The sequence below is a fragment of the Myotis myotis genome, unplaced genomic scaffold (assembly GCF_014108235.1).
Source record: "Myotis myotis isolate mMyoMyo1 unplaced genomic scaffold, mMyoMyo1.p scaffold_m19_p_18, whole genome shotgun sequence".
In the NCBI taxonomy this organism is placed as follows: Eukaryota; Metazoa; Chordata; class Mammalia; order Chiroptera; family Vespertilionidae; genus Myotis; species Myotis myotis.
In genome coordinates this window covers 7,849,513-7,865,505 of record NW_023416322.1, presented here as the reverse complement: position 1 = coordinate 7,865,505, position 15,993 = coordinate 7,849,513, and the positions used below count along the sequence as shown (strand labels likewise).

General features: G+C 55.5%; 1 protein-coding gene across 13 annotated transcripts in view; it reads left to right on the top strand.

The window, feature by feature from the left end:
- PLEKHA6 (pleckstrin homology domain containing A6) overlaps positions 1–15,993 on the top strand; it is a 132,604-nt gene that overhangs the window by 40,743 nt on the left and 75,868 nt on the right. Inside the window, exon 1 of one of the 13 annotated variants that reach the window (XM_036343344.1) lies at positions 14,683–14,837. The exons of the other annotated variants lie outside the window; for them this stretch is intronic. The gene's annotated coding sequence lies outside the window, so the exon portion shown is untranslated. Of the gene's footprint in view, positions 1–14,682; positions 14,838–15,993 lie in introns of those variants that run through there. 13 annotated transcript variants of the gene reach the window in all.

The window sequence follows — 15,993 nt, the reverse complement described above, 5'->3', positions numbered from 1 at the left end:
GCTCGTTCAACGTGGGGCTGGGGACCTGTGAGCCAGGATGGTCTGGGGAGGAGGGTGTGGCATTTCGCCTCCGAGGGCTGAGTGTGTCTCCACTACTGGCCTGTGGTGGGGCCGGGGGAGGGTTGCTTTCTCTGATGTTGCCCTGGCCCTGCCTCTGTCTGAGGCCTCAGGGGGGTGTAGCTGTGGAAAGTGAGGGTTACTTGTTGCAGGGGAGCTGCTGGGAAAGGGAGCAGCCTGAGGGGCCTCTCCCATCATGTCTCAAGCGTGGGAGCCCAGCCGCGGAGGTCAGAGCCAGCGCCTGGGCAGCTCAGAGGAGCTTACTGCGGGGTGCTTATGGCACCTCAGTGATGATGGGGGGGGGGGGGGCTCTGATCGCTATTTTAAAACTTTTTATCATAGAGCATTACAAGCACACATAAAAGTAGACAGAACAATATGACAGTCCCCATGGGTCTAAGCTTCAACAGTTTTGAAGTCATCTCATGGCCAATCTTGTTTTAGGTTTACTCCCAGTCCTTTCTACCTTCTGATCATTAGGAAGCGAATCCTGGGCAGCGTATCATTTCATCCCTAGAGAGAGGGACTTAAAAAAGTCATTATCATGCCTAAACAAAATTAGTAATTCCTTAATATAACCAAATAGTTAATTTTCATATTTCTCTGATTATTATGTTTCCTCCCTAGTGTTCTTTTTAATTTGCATCCAAATAAATCTCTATATGGTGACTGGTTGTTATAGTTCTTAAGTCACTCTTTAAAAAAATATTTTTTTATTGATTTCAGAGAGAGGAAGGGAGAGGGAGAGATAGAGATAGATATTTTAAAAATAAATATGTATATTTTATTAAAATCAATGATTTAAAAATATATATAGTTTTATTGATTTCAGAGAGGAGGGGAGAGGAAGAGAGAGATAGAAACATCAATGATGAGAGAGAATCATTGCTCCTGCATGCCCCCTACTTGGGATCGAGCCCGCCATCCGGGAATGTGCCCTGACTGGGAATCGAACCATGACCTCTTGATTCATGGGTCGTCACTCACCCACCTATATTCTTTCTCTCCTTTTTTTCTATCTTACAATGTTTTGCTGGAAAAACTGGCTCATTTGTCCTGTAGAGTGTTAACCTTCTGGATCTGGTTGATTGCATCCTCATTATATCATTCAACATGTTCCACTGTCCCTGCATGTGTGGCTAGATGGAAGGCTTAATCACATCCAGGTTCCTTTAATTTGTTTATTTGGGGGTTGTGGTGTCGGCATCTATCAGGAGACACGCAGTGTCTGGCTGTCTCTCCTTTTGTGACCCGGGCAGCCTTGGTGATCATTGCCTAGATCCGTTAACTCATTACAGGCTAATTGCCTATTAATGACTTTCTCTAATTAGATGTTACTTCTTTCATCCCATAGTCAGCGATCTCTCACTTTGCAGAAAGGCCTCCTTCTCTGAGAGGTGCTGGCTGAGGAGGCTGGGACCACATGGCAATGGGGTGGCGCACTCCCACCGTCCTGGCCGCTGTGTGGATTAGTAAGGCAGGCACCCCATAAATGCCAGGTTGGGGCCCTGGGTCAAGTTGTTTGAATCTGCATTTAGTCAAATTTCAAGCCTTTGTGTTGATGGAGGGAGTCGGAGCCTGAGACACTGCAGATCCTTTTTCCATTTAGCTCTGAAATACAGTTCAGCGATATTTAATCAAATTAGTGCTCGGACACAGATCTCCCCTGACTGTTCCCTGTACTCACCCCTGGCTCCTACTATTATCAACTACCTAATAGTAACTTCCTATTTGTACGCCAGTCTGTAGTTTGCAGAGCACGTGTGCGTGTGCATGAGAGGTTGAGAGCGGAGCACTGGGGTCAGCTTGCTCGCGTGTGGTTTCTGACCTACCGCTTTGGAGTTGCCTGGCCTTGAGCAAGTTAACTAGCTTCCCTCTGCACGTGTCTCCGTGGACCTTACAGGGTTGTTATGAACATTAACTTAGATCATGTAAACAGTCCCTGGCCCATAGTAGATGCTCATGAAATGATAGCTATTCTGCTCGACGCAGTATCTATCTTTGAGAATCCTCACACGCTACATAAGGACAGGGTAGAGGCAGACGATTGAAACTTGACCGTATGTCTTAGATGTAGAATTGTACGCTCCTTGTTCCAGAATCCATCATGAAGGAGGTCCAAGCAGCACTTAATCGCAGTTTCCTCCCTTCTCAGCCCAGCCAGGGCCATCTCCAAGTGGCCAGGGCTCCAGCCCAGAGTCTAAGAACTATGAGGTTGTGTCCGGAGAAGTCAGGGAACTTGCCCTCTGAAACACAGAGAGTCAGATGTGCCTACAGCGAGAAAGGAAACCTGGCCACCTGGTTCTCTGACGCCTGCTTTGTCCTGTCCTTAGGAATGGGAGCAGAGGGGAGGGACGGGGAGGACGTGGGGTTTGGCTTGGACTTGCTCTTGTATTTTTCCCTTTTGGAGGCCTGGCCTGTCTCTTGCCCTTGAGAAGGCCCCCTGAGGCCTCGGGTCTAGAGAGCCAGGTGATCAAGCCGCCTCCCCGGCAGCCTGTGGTCCCTTGGGGCCTGGCACAGCTGCTGCCCATCTTCCCATGCAGCTCAGAGACGGAAATCTGCAGTTAGACAATTAGACACAGCAACCTGCCTGGGCAGAGGACATGCCAATCAGCCACAGGGCTCTGGCCCACTTAGGTCGAGACTCCAGCCCGGGGAGGGCTCCTGGGAAGGGGCCTGGAGAGAGAGGGAGAGACTGGTAGGCACCAAGCTCGTTTGCTCTGTATTAGCTCCTTATCACTGGCTGTTTCCTGTAACTCCTCCTGTGCTGGGCAATACAGACCAGACAGCATTTGCAGGCCTTCAGAGAGATACGGGAAGGAATGGAGCTGGGGATAAACAGGAAGCGAGGTCTCAGTCCCAGGTGTGGAGAAGTCGGAGGGCTGACAAACAGAAGCAGGGGCACTGCTTTCTTGGCCATCAGAAAAAGGATCCTCGGGGGGATGGTGGGGGAAGATACTGGTACATAAGGAACAACATGAAATGCTGTATTTCTGTTTCACTGGGCTCCCGCCTGTCACATCCTTGAGCTACTTCTTTTCCTGGGAGCTTAGCCTTGTGAGCTGAGCATGTGAGCTGAGAGTGGGGGAGTTTCCATCCCCGCAGAGGAGGCAGGAGGAGGGGAGAGACTGGGGGGAGGCAGAAAACCAAGTAGCTCCTTTGCCCTTAATTTCATCCGACAGAGGCTGCTGTGCAAAGTGGGCTTCTGCCTGGCCTGTTCCCAGCCCAAGTGCAGGACCCTGGGGTTTGAGCAGGGAGCCAGGTTCAAGGACGCATGGCTCTGACCCATTGGAATCATAGCCAGAGTGGGGATGATGGAGACAGGAGACGCTGAGTGGGTCGGGTCGAACTGCCCTGAATCCCAGTGCCTAGCTCTGTGCTGGCACTCAGACGGCTCTCATGAAGTGTGACCCGGATGAATGAATGAATGAATGAATGAACCGATCTAGGAGAAGGTAAAGAAATTTGACTGCACATCTCCTTAGACCCTTTTCCATCTCTAGCTTGAACCTTAGGGGTGGGCCATAGGGCTCCGGCTGTAAAAGCTGCACGTTAGAAACAGGGTCTAAGTTGAGGTAATGCTTGATTATCTCTTCCTCAGAGCTCTGCTTTGTGAGTTAGCCGGGGTTTTGGCTTCTCCTCTTTCCTTTTATCTCCCGACTCTGCACGTGCTCACTTGTGTGGGTGCATGGGGACAGAGTGGAGCAGCCAGCCACGGACTCCCTAGGGTGAGCGTTGGGAAGGATCTGTAGATTTCAGCTCTCTGCACCCCGCACCCACCCCCCCTCGGGTTCTGAGTGAGTCTCCGTCACCTCCGTTTCTTTCTCGTGCATTGCGCATAGTGGGCGCTGCTCACACATTGGTTGAATGAAGAAATGACTGTAAGTTGGCCAAGGCAGAAGGGAGGAGCTTTCTCCACCCTGACTTCTCAGTGGCTTGTCCCTGGCCCTATTCCTGGCCCTGGCCCTAGATTAGGACAGACTGCCTATGAGGGGAGGAGGAGCCCAGTATCCACTCCTGTCCTCTGGTCTTCATGAACTCGGGGCCCAGTTTGAGCCTGGGCTTGCTTTCAGCTGGCAGGAGGGGCATGGAACTGGAGCTGTCCTGGGCTGCAGAGAAAGTCGGCTGCAGCAGGACCGGACACGTCGATGCCCAGCCTGCCCCACAAAGCAGCCTGGGGGTCGGGGGCGGGGGGAGGATAAGGTGGAGTCGAGCCAGGGAGCTCAGCTCATTGAGCTGGACAGTTCGGGAGGGGCTGGGCAGGGTGAGGAGCAGGGCACTGCCGCTTGCTCTGTCCAGCCTGTAAGTTAACAGCAGCTCAGCTGTGCTTGGCATCAGGGGCCTGGAGAATGGCTGTTCTTGCTTCTCCCCCTGCCCATCCTTCACCCTGAACTTGCCCCGGCCACTGAGAGCTTTGCCGAACTAAGTGACCTGTGGGACAGCCAGGACACCAGTCCTGCTTTGTGGCCTCCCCCTGGGCTTGCTCACAGGTGACTCCAAGAAAGTCCTTTCTCAGGCTCAGGGTCTCAAGAAACCTGTTAGTTTCTAAGAGTATTTTGTCCTTCGGCCGGGAAGGTAGACTTACCCAGATCTCCTGGAGGAACGGAGGCCCGGCGAGGCTGGGATGTGCCCACAGTAACGTGTGCCCAGGGTCGAGACCCCTGAGCGCCAGTCTGTCTGGGCATGAAGATTCCACGTGGTGCCCATGGGTCCTTTGGCACCGGAGGCCTATTTCACGAGTGAGCCCTTGGGTAGGGTGACCAATTTGTCCTGGTTGGCCTGGGACTTTCTCCACTTTAAGGACCCAAAGTCCTGCATTCCGAGACGCCCTCAGTGCTGGGCAAACTGGGGTAGTTGGCCCCCCTGCCACGCTGGCTGTTCTCTCTGCCCATCTCCCTCCAGCTCAGTTTGCCTTTGTCTGTGTTGCTCAAATCACGGGGAACCTTTCCTCCTGCCATTCAGCTTCCGTGGGCTGACCCCAGAGATCTGCACCCAGAGGCCACATACCCAGGCGCAGGAGGCATGCCGTCCCTATCTCCCAGATAAGCAAACAGCCCTTCCCCTCTGCCTTCGGCTGCTGAAGCATAGCCTGGAGGCGGCTCCTGCCTGTCTGCAGCCGGGAGCTCCCACCAGGTCTTGCATTTCTGTCTCTTCTCTAAAGAACTCCAAGAATGGGGCCCGGTCTCCCTCACCCTAACGCAGTCCCTATCTCAAGGGGTAAAGATGCGTACAGGTGCTGGGATCCCCTTGTAATAAACGGGAAGTTGAAGTCTGTGGAAGGGTTCCAAGCTACTGGCCCAAAGTCACAGAGAAGCACTGAGATCAGAACCCACTTGGAACTCAGCACTTTTAGGCACACAAGCTTTAGCTCTGGCGTTTCCGGGACGGCCTCTCCTGCTCCAGGCGCCCTCTTCTGAATCCTAGCCCTCCCATGAAGATTTCCTCAGAGAAACCTGACGTCAGAGCCCCAGCCCTGTCTTGTTGGTGCTGAGACTTTCCTAAGTGTCATCCCCCTTTCTGACAGGGACCAAAAAGTCACCAGAGATGGAGTTGCCTAGCCTAGTGGTCAGCAAACTGCGGCTCTCGAGCCACATGCGGCTCGTTGGCCCCTTGAGTGTGGTTCTTCCACAAAATACCGACTTCTGCGCATGGGCCATGAAGTTTCAATCGCACTGTATGTGCGCGCCCGCACGAGTCGCAGTTTGCCGACCACTGGCCTAGCCCCATCTTCCCATCCCATCCCATAAAGGGGTTATTCTCCAAGGACCCATGTATCCTACATATAAATCTTTTCCCAATGACACACATAACTCTGCCCTCCTTAGACCTGTCCTCTCCTCCAGGCGTGGTTGAGATGCTAGAAAATGTCTCCTAATCCTTTACTTGTACCAGGCCTGTTGGCAATCAAGCCAGAGAGAATACCTGGCGGGCGTGGCTCAGTGGTTGAGCATTGACCTATGAAGCAGGATCATGGTTTGATTCCCTGTCAGGGCACATGTCCAGGTTGTGGGCTCCATCCCCAGTGTGGGGCATGCAGGGGCAGCCAGTCAATGATTCTCTCTCACCATTGATGTTTCTATCTCTCTCTCCCTCTCCCTTCCTCTCTGAGATCAATAATACACACACACACACACACACACACACACACACACACACATATCTCAGAGAGAAGAGCTGCTCTTTGCGGGGCAGGCCCCTGGGAGCGGCAGGACTCTGGGGTGTGGACAGTGCAGAGGACTCATGAAGTCCTTGTGCAGCTTAACACCCCCCCCCCCCCCCCAGCTCCAAATCCCCAGGCTGGGTTTTTATTTCACCTCATTACAGCCGTGACTCATGCAGGCTCATGCGGAACCGCGGGGCCCAGGGCAGAAGGGTGACTGCGGGCCTCACTCAGCACTCACCAGAACACTCACTCAGCGCGCTGGTAATGAGGACGGCGCGGTACCTGGATGGCCGGAGCATCTGGCCTGGACTTGGCTAACGCGGCCAAGAGCATGGCTCTGGGGTCAGTCTCCGGGTGCCACTTTGGGTGCTGGACCTCATTTTGTCTCATCCGTAACAGGGAGATGAAAACAGCCACCTTGGACGTGGTGGGGACGTTGTGAAGGTGAAGTGAGTTGCGTTTGGAATATGCCTGACACAGAGTGTGTGCTCAAACCGCTGTTATTATTCGCTAGCTCATGCCCTCTGCCATGTGCCTCTCGAGTACGGTGTTCATTCATTTGGCAAATATGTACTGAGTGCCCATTGCGTGCCAGGAGTACAGGACAAACGTGTGTAAACTTTCCGGTTGCACAGCGTTTTCTAACACCCTCTATTTTTGCTTCAGTCTCCCTCTTCCTTGATGTCCACTGGCCCTGACAGGGAAGTGGATCATCACCTGTTCCCATCTAGCTCTCTAAGGTCCCGGTCTGTGTGGTGCAAAGGCCACTCGCCTTGGGAGCCGGGGGACCTGGCTGGTAACCTGCTGGAGTCACTTCATCTTTCTGGGCCTCAGTCGTTCCATCTTTCAAATGGAATCATAGCCCCTTCCATTCTACCTAGTAGGGGTGTTGTGCAGCTACAATGCGATAATAGATGTGCAAGCACCTTGCTCAGGTAAAAGTCCTTTGTAACTGTCAGAGGCTGGGACGGAACAAAGAGGGGACAGTCCCCAGAGCCCCCCCCCCCATCTGAGTGCGGAGGCTGCCCCCCCAGGAAAGGGCCTGAAGGTCACTAACAGGAGCGCAGCCTCTGGAGGGCACTGAATGTCCAGGGCCGAGTCCAGCTTGGCACACAGCAGACACAGTCAATGCCTGGCATGTGGTTGTAGATCCTTAGTACGTGGTTGTCAAATGAACGAATGTAACAAATGGCTCCAGCCGGTGTAAATGTGGAAGGATCTGACGTTCCGAGGAAACGCAAAACAAAGGCAAGATCAGGGTGGGCAGGTCTATGCGGGCTGGCTTCCGGGAACAGATCATTTAGGTTTAGGATGGAAGAAGGAATAGAACTTGCATTAGTGAAACAACACTCATGGGACAGGAAGGGCATCCACAAAACCCCCAGGCCAGTCAGCTGGAGCTGGGAGCGGGGGTTCACAGGAGCAAAGAGTGAGGGGAGTCAGGCGTGTTGGGGAAGCACCCTTAAAGCCCAGATGGGGAGGCCGCATGGGCAGGAGTCACACCTGGGACTTGAGAGGAATATGCTTGGTAGAGAAATGCAGGAGCAGTGAGAGGCGTGCGATTGTGGGTGGTGGGGGACTAAGTCACGCAGTGCCCATTATCTGCTGTCTCCCCATAAGGACAGAATCCCAGTGGCTAATAGGGCCGGGTAATAGGGACATTGGTTGAGGCTTTAGGGGTCTGGGACCACCTGTCAGGCAGCCACTGAGGACACTCTGAAGGTGGCAACAGCTGATGGCAGCTCTTGGATGAGCTGTCCCATTGGCTTCCCCGGGGCAGGGTGGGGAGCCAGCCTGGGAACTGCGGTTGCAACGGGAAAGAAAAGGAACAGACCATTTCCAGAAGGCTGCCCCGGCCGCTAGCATGAAAGTCATACTGTTTAGAGCCTGGAGACTAAGAGATCATTATTTCCTCCTTTTATAAAAGAAGTCTAGGCACACAGGCCTCATCTGTTAGTGCATTTAAATCGGGCAGCATGAGACTAAGGGCAGGAGGTGGTCAGACCTGAGGTCTTATCTAAGCTCGGCCACCTGCTGTGTGACTTCAGGCAAGTTTCCCAACCTCTCTGGACACCACTTTTCTCATCTATGAAGGCTTTTGTCAGAGAGTTCATTTAAAGATGAAGAAAAACAGTGTGTCTGACGTATGAACAAGAGTGCCTACATAGCACATAGGAACGTACGCAGCAAGGTCATGGTTATGTTTTCAGTTCCTTCTTCCCAATGTCCTTTAAGCTCCCGCGAAAGCGGGGGAGGCAAGGCCTGCGATGTAGAGTCCCCGGGCAGCTCCTGGCGCCCGATTTTCCTGACTCTGCAGCAGCTGGGCCCTCTGTGCCCATCTGAGCACTAAGGGCACCAAACCACGAGACTGCCTTCCTCCCCTTTGCATCCTGGCACCTAACAGTGCCTGGCACAGAGCAGACTTTTTCTAAATATTTGTTGAGTGAAAGAGGAATTTGACATGGTCCTTTAAAGTTCACTGTCTAGCAGGGGAGACAGACTTGTAGACGAAGAATGAAGAAAAATAAGATTAGATGGGCAGGTGCCTAGGACACAGAGGAAAGACGCCTCTCTGTAGGCACTCTTGTCAGTGCCTCAGACATGCTGTTTTTCTTCGTCTTTAAATGAACGCTCTGACAAAAGCCTTCACGGATGAGAAGAGTGGTGCCCAGAGAGGTTGGGAAACTGGCCCGAGGTCACACAGCAGGTGGCCGAGCTTAGTAGGACCTCAGGTCTGGGAGGAGATCAGGAGCAGCTGTGGGAGCAGGTCTGCCCTGAGCCTTAAAGGATGGGGGAGGGGTGGGGGGGAGGGATACAGCCCCACAGAAGGAACCGTGTGCCCAGAGGTTGAGATGCACCAGGCATGGGAACTGGAAATGGATCACGTGACCAGGGGCTGGAGCACAGGGAACCCACCTGTCAGGGCTTTCAGGGGAGGAGGCTGGAAAGCAGGCTGGCAGCCTGACCCAGGAGAATGGACTTAAAAGCCTTTAAGACAGTGGTTCTCAACCTTCTGGCCCTTTAAATACAGTTCCTCAGGTGGTGACCCAACCACAAAATTATTTTCGTGGCTACTTCATAACTGTCATGTTGCTGCTGCGATGAATCGTCATGTAAATATCTGATATGCAGGATGGTCTTAGGCAACCCCTGTGAAAGGGCCGTTCGACCCCCAAAGGGGTCGCGACCCACAGGTTGAGAACCGCTGCCCTAAGGGTTTCAGCAGGCATGGGACACAGTTGACTGCCGCTCCTCTTTGCCCCCCTCCTTAAGGCCCTGTGGGTCAGCTTCCTGCCGACCGAGAGGCCGTGGCCTGCCTGAGGGCACACAGCACGTTAGCTGTGGAGTCAGGGCCCTTGGCTTTGACTGAGTGGTGCTTTATGTGGTGGACGGTCCTGTCCATCTGTCCATGTTGCTTGACTCTACTGTCCTGTGGGTGCTCTCAGGGGTCATCTGGGCAGCTGTGGCCGCTGGCTAACACTCTCCCACACTCTGCCTTGCAATAGCTGCCTTGTCCCTTCTGAGAGCCCAGGTGACTGAGCCCAGGCCCCTCCCCCCAACCCCCACTAACCCCCACCCCCCCCCCCCCCCCCCCCCCCCCCCCCGTCCCTCAGTTCTTTGGCACAAAGGAGAAGCCACAAGATCTCCTGGAATTGCTTCCTGCTTCACTTCCAGGTGCCTGACTGCCTGGCATGGGCCAGATTTGGCTCGAGAATTTGTTTTTCAAAAGAGATGGGGCAGAGTGTGCAGTGTGCTGGCATTATTCTGGATTTTTAAGAGAAGGCCGAGACCCTCTCCACTTCCCATCCCACCCCCCCTATCCCAGGGAGCCAGTTCCAAGAGACTGCCCAGGGCCAGCATGCCTGCGGATAGTAGGTCTTCACAAGCATGGGTGATCATGGCCCATGTGGGGAAGGGGTGGGGACCTAGTACTTTCCAGAAAGGAGGAGGAGCGGTGGGGGCCTCTCAGGGGTTCAGTCTCCCCATCTCCCCCCCACCCCCAGCCCCCTCCCCTGCGGGAAATTCCAGGGAGAAACCAGCTTGTTAAGTCTTGGTTTCCAGCTTTCCCGAGTCAGGCAGTGGCCAAGCCTGCTCAGGCCCCTCCCTCTAGAAGCCGCCCCCCTCCACCTCTCAGCGCCTCAGGGAGGGACCCAGAGCTTGTGTTTGAGGTGAATCCAGAAGGAGGAACGCGGCTCTTTCCTCAGGTTTCTGCTGGCGTCACCTGAGCAGCACTCCCCGAAGTTCACCCCACCTCGGGGTCGGGAGTCCAGTGGTGGGGTGTCCAGCCGCAAGCCCCCATCCTGCCAAATCCACTCCCAGCATCCAGGACAAGAATGAGCCTCCATTTAGCAGGGGGCGGGTGATGAGGACACTGAGGCAGGAGGAGTGGGCCTGGGGCAGAGCTGGGCCTGAGGGGGCACCGGCTCTGCTCACTTTCCGGGGGTGGGACAGGGGAGAAGGGAGGGCGATGGAGCAGCAGAGTCTGGAGTCCTGGGAACCGCCCGGCCTTCTTGGCAGCTGAAAGCCCACCCCTCACAAGGCTGGGCGCGGGGGGCAGGGCGAGGGGCAGCCTGTGTCCACGTGTCCCCGTGTCCCCGTTAGACTTAGCCCAACAGAGGGCCATGGTGCAAGCCCATTGGCTGGAGGTGACCACTCAATCTTGGTACCTGGTCACCATGGTTTCCCCCTCCCTCCTCCTGCTTCCAGCTCACTCCTCCTCCATCTGTCATCCCTCTTCCACCCTCCCTTTCCTTCCATTTCTCCCTCTCCTCTTTCCTCCTTCTTTATCCCTCCCACTCTCCCTCCCTCTGCCCTCCCACCAAGCATTTATTGAGGAATCACTGGAAGGCAGACACCAGGAAAACAGGTGAATCAGACCTGGTCACTGCCCTCAGGGTCTGGTGGGGAGATGGGAAAATCATGGCAACAGCGGGGATAGCGGGGCTCAGGAGCACCTGTGGCTCCAGGCGTGGGGCCCTGAGGCAGTGTGCGGAGTTGCTGCCTCTGGGCTCTGGCGCTGGTCCCTGGAGATCTGGCTGGGGGGCTATTGCTGGTCATTACCTCGTCACTACCAGACTCAGGCCATAGCATGCACTGCAGCCTGGAGCCCAGGGTATGGGCTGAGGGCTGAGGGCGTGAAGTCCCGGGGCCTCCTTGTGAGCTGACCAGCGTCCCATCAACAGCGTCCTATGTTTTGCTTTTAGGCTTGACTTTGGAAACATTTCTATATTCATCAACTTATTTTACACTCACAAGAATGGAATGAGGGTGGTGGAGGTTCTGTCCCATCTGCAGGTAAAGAAAGAGAGGGCCAGGGGTGTGACCGAGGCTCAGAGCAGAGCAGGACTAGTCTCCTGGCTCCCAGTTCCGGTGATTTCACCTGCAGGTCTCGGTGGATTGTGGGGTTCCGCCTTAACCCTGGAGATGTTTGAGGAAGTGGGTCCAGAGAGGCCGCCTCACCTATCTGAGGTTCACCCCTGGCTCCTCTGTTCCTCAGTCCAGTCCCCACTGGGGAGATACAGGGGAGTCATCTCCATCCGGGATGTTAGGGCCCAGGCCAGAGGATGGCGGTGTGCGCTGTGGCTTCCGTGTGCCTGGTAGTGTCATCCTTACCCACGTAAGCTCCATAGCCCTGTTGACTTCTCCAGTGAGAATACATTCAGATCCCAGTCAGATGAAGGTTAGACTCAAGCCTGGATGGCTACACGGGGTGGAAAGGGAAACTGGCCTTTGGGAAGGACCTGTCTTCTCTCTGGGATGGATCAGCTGAGGTGCTGATCTCTGGAGCAGGAGGAGGGGAAAGGCCCGTGGAGGAGGCTCTGCCAGCTCCGGGGTGGGGTGTGCATAGGGACCCTGCCCACAGCCCCCACATGCAGAGGGACCCTGCCCCACAGCCCCCACATGCAGAGGGACCCTGCCCCACAGCCCCCACATGCAGAGGGACCCTGCCCCACAGCCCCCACATGCAGAGGGACCCTGCCCCACAGCCCCCACATGCAGAGGGACCCTGCCCCACAGCCCCCACATGCAGAGGGACCCTGCCCCACAGCCCCCACATGCAGAGGGACCCTGCCCCACAGCCCCCACATGCAGAGGGACCCTGCCCCACAGCCCCCACATGCAGAGGGACCCTGCCCCACAGCCCCCACATGCGGAGGGACCCTGCCCCACAGCCCCCACATGCGGAGGGACCCTGCCCCATAGCCCCCACATGCGGAGGGACCCTGCCCCCATAGCCCCCACATGCGGAGGGACCCTGCCCCCATAGCCCCCACATGCGGAGGGACCCTGCCCCACAGCCCCCACATGCGGAGGGACCCTGCCCCACAGCCCCCACACTGGCATTTGGGTCAAGGGGCTGCTGGGAGGCTGAGTACACTAGGCTGGCCCATTGGGAAGGTCCCTCCTGTGGTCTATTCTGAGTGACCTCCGGCTGTCTTCCCGGCAGCTGTCTCCCAGCCTCCCTGGGTTTCTTGCAGGGACAGGGCGTGCTCGAACACCCACTTTCCATCCTGCCAGGAAAGCCGGGCTCCCACCAGCCATTGCCCCCGCTCCCTCCTCAGGCCTGGTGTTGCTTTGAATAGTTTGCAAAGGTAGGACATACGTTCCAGGCCTGTCGTTGTCCCTGCTGCTTCCCGCCGGGAGTAAGCCTCCCAAGATCACCTGCTCTATTGATCACTGGACAATATTTACTGAGCAGGAGCCTCGTCATGCCCTCCACAGCCTGGCCCCACGTACTCCTCCAGCGTCAGGTAGTGACGAGGGATAAACAAGACCCTACGTACAGAGCAGTCCCAATAGTGCACAGTGTGAACACACAGGAAATGGGAGGCGATTCTCACCTCCAGCCTGACCCCTGACCTAGGCAAGGGCCAATGTTCTCCCACCTCTCCCCTGTGTCACCCTGTCTGGAGCGCCCACCCTCCCTCTCAGAAGCTGTTGTCCCCGCGCTGCTCCCTCCCCATTATCTCCCAACTCCATCATTCCACACGCCCCCTCTCCCCCCCACCTCCCGGTGGTGGGCTGCCTCTGAGGGAGGCTGGTTGGGTGGGTTTGGTTTTGAGGTGTCCAGGATCAGGATCGGGCTCCTCGGGTGGCGGGGACGTCACCTTGTCCCAGTCTCTAGCACGGTGGACGCTCAGGAAATGCCTGGAGTCAATGACCCACTCATGCCCACATCTTCACGGCGAGACCTGCTACCTTCAAGGTTGTCTTGCTCTGGTGGCTGGAGAGGACAAGAGAGGGACGCCCTGGGGGAGAGGGTGGGATGGCATGGCCGCAGCAGAGATGCCGAGGCTTCTGCGGAAATACTGAGTGGCTCCGGCCAGGTTAGGAAATCTACAGACTGAGCAGTGGACGATGACACCGAATGATGAATGGGGATGCGCTGTAGTGGGCCTTGGGCCCGAGACAGGGAGCGGGTGAGGCCTGTGTGACGCAGGCAGGGGAGGGGCAAGTCCTGGAAATTTCTGACCAAGAGAATAACAGGCCGAGGGCCACACCTCACAGAGGGGAAGTTGGCTGTAAATCTAAAGCTCAACGCACAGTCCTAAACCTAAACCTCCTCTTACCACTCATTTCAGGTGCTTCTTGGTGTCTAACCTAAATCGTTTCTGCTGTAATCAAAGTCCAATTTGTCTCATAGGAGTTGGAAAACAGCTGGCCAGGGCCCAGTGGCTGGAAAGAGATGTTGTTCTCCCGTTTCTCTCGGAGAGAACCCGCATATCTGGGGGAACAAGAGTGTGTTAGGGTTCTGGGCCAAGCTGGCAGGGCCCGGGGCACGTGCGGGCACCGAGGGCCTGCACTGATAGAGGCGCCCACCTGCAGGGGTGTGGGTTTGGGGTAATTTGAGCCCCTGTGGAATGAGAAGGCCTGGGTTTGTCCCTGAGGTGCTGCCCCCCCCCCCCCCCGCCTCCATTACTGGCATCACACTCTGTCTTTGAGAACCTTGTGGCATCTACGCAGGCATCTGCCCTCCCGCTCCATTGTGAAGGGGCTGATAAAGGTCTCTGAGTCAGAGATAAGGGCTCAGGAGAAGAAAGATAAGATATTCAAAGGGGCACAGGAGACGAGGTTAAGGGGGGTCTCACTGTTTCGCACCCCAGCTTGTGGAGGTGCCCATCTGATACCCGGGAGGGGATCTGCCAGGAGCCACGGAGGCAGCAGGTGTCTATTCCCTTCCAGGCTCCCGCTTAGACCATCCCCAGGCGAGGGGGAGTGGGCAGCAGTTCCAGGCGGCCTTGTCCCCCGGGGTCCTCCTCTGCGGTTGCTCTCGTCCCCTTTCCCCCACCCGTCGTCCGCAGCAGCACCTGAGGGAATCCCAGGGATGCCAGTCTCTGAAAAGGAAGGCTTTCCTTCCACAGGTCATTTTCCTCCCCCTGGGCTTCCAGGGCAAGTGGAACATTCCATTTAAAGGGTGAAACAGGAACAGGTGAGCTACAGTGCAGGCAAGAGAGGACTCAGAAACGTAGGTGGGAGGGGTGCTGAGCCACTCACGCTGTCTACCGCCACCGCCGCCACCTCCCACCAGCCTTCTCAGGGGCTCCTGGCGATCCGTGCCCTGACCCCGAAATGCCAGCGCGGCGGGGTATGGCTCTGGGACTCCTAAAGAGGCCAGGTAGGTGGACATCCTCTCAGAATGCCCTGTCCCTCCCATCTGGGCACCTTTACTTTCCCACCCCCCTGGGGCTGCTGTGTCCCACGATTCTGGGGGCACCATTCACACTGAGCTCCTTGTGAATGGCACCCCCTGGGGTGGTGGCGAGGCTGTGAAGTCAGTGCCAGCTGATAAGTAGGAGGGCAGAACCAGACACTTTGCTGTGTTGTAGGCAAACAATGGGGACCTTTCCAGGAAGCTCGGGGGAGGGAGTTGCCTGTAAGAGGATCCCTGGTGGATGCTGCGGGGTAGCTTGAACAGGTTTCTGCGTTTGCTGCTGATTGCTTAATTAGACACCCACATAGCGCTCTCTGCTAATGACCACATCTCCCAGGGGGATGGCAGATAGAAGGGCAGGTAGCCTCGGAGTGCGGGGTGAAGGCATAACGGGTAGCCCCTGGAGAATGGGGGCAGTGGAGGCTGAGCATCATGGGGTGTCAGTACAGATTATAGACTATTGAAGGGAGGGGGTGTTTTCTCTATGAGACTAAGAAGAGAGGCAGTGAGCCTGGAGTCTGTTTTTGTCTCCAATATTAACATCCTGTTTGTATGAGCTCCAAACTCCTGGCTGTGGTTTGCCCTCTTGAGAAATGGGAGGGTCATCCTGGTGTCCAGCTACCCACTCAGGCCAGATGAGCTCAGGAGCATGTGTGTTGCTGGGGGTAGGTGCTCTGAGGAGGAGCAGCCAGGTGTTTATCCAGGCACCTGTGGGAGGTTGGAGAGAGCCAGGTGGGAGCTGACTGCATGAAGGCGCATCACTGAGCCCTGTCAACTCCGTCTCCATAGACCAGCGGTTCTCAACCTGTGGGTCGCAACCCTTTTGGGGGTCGAATGACCCTTTCACAGGGGTCGCCTAAGACCATCGGAAAACACATATATAATTACATATTGTTTTTGTGATTAATCACTATGCTTTCATTATGTTCAATTTGTAACAATGAAAATACATCCTGCACATCAGATATTTACATGACGATTCATAACAGTAGCAACATTACAGTTATGAAGTAGCAACGAAAATAATTTTATGGTTGGGGGTCACCACAACAGGAGGAACTGTATTAAAGGGTCACGGCATTAGGAAGGTTGAGAACCACTGCCATAGATGGTCAGACAC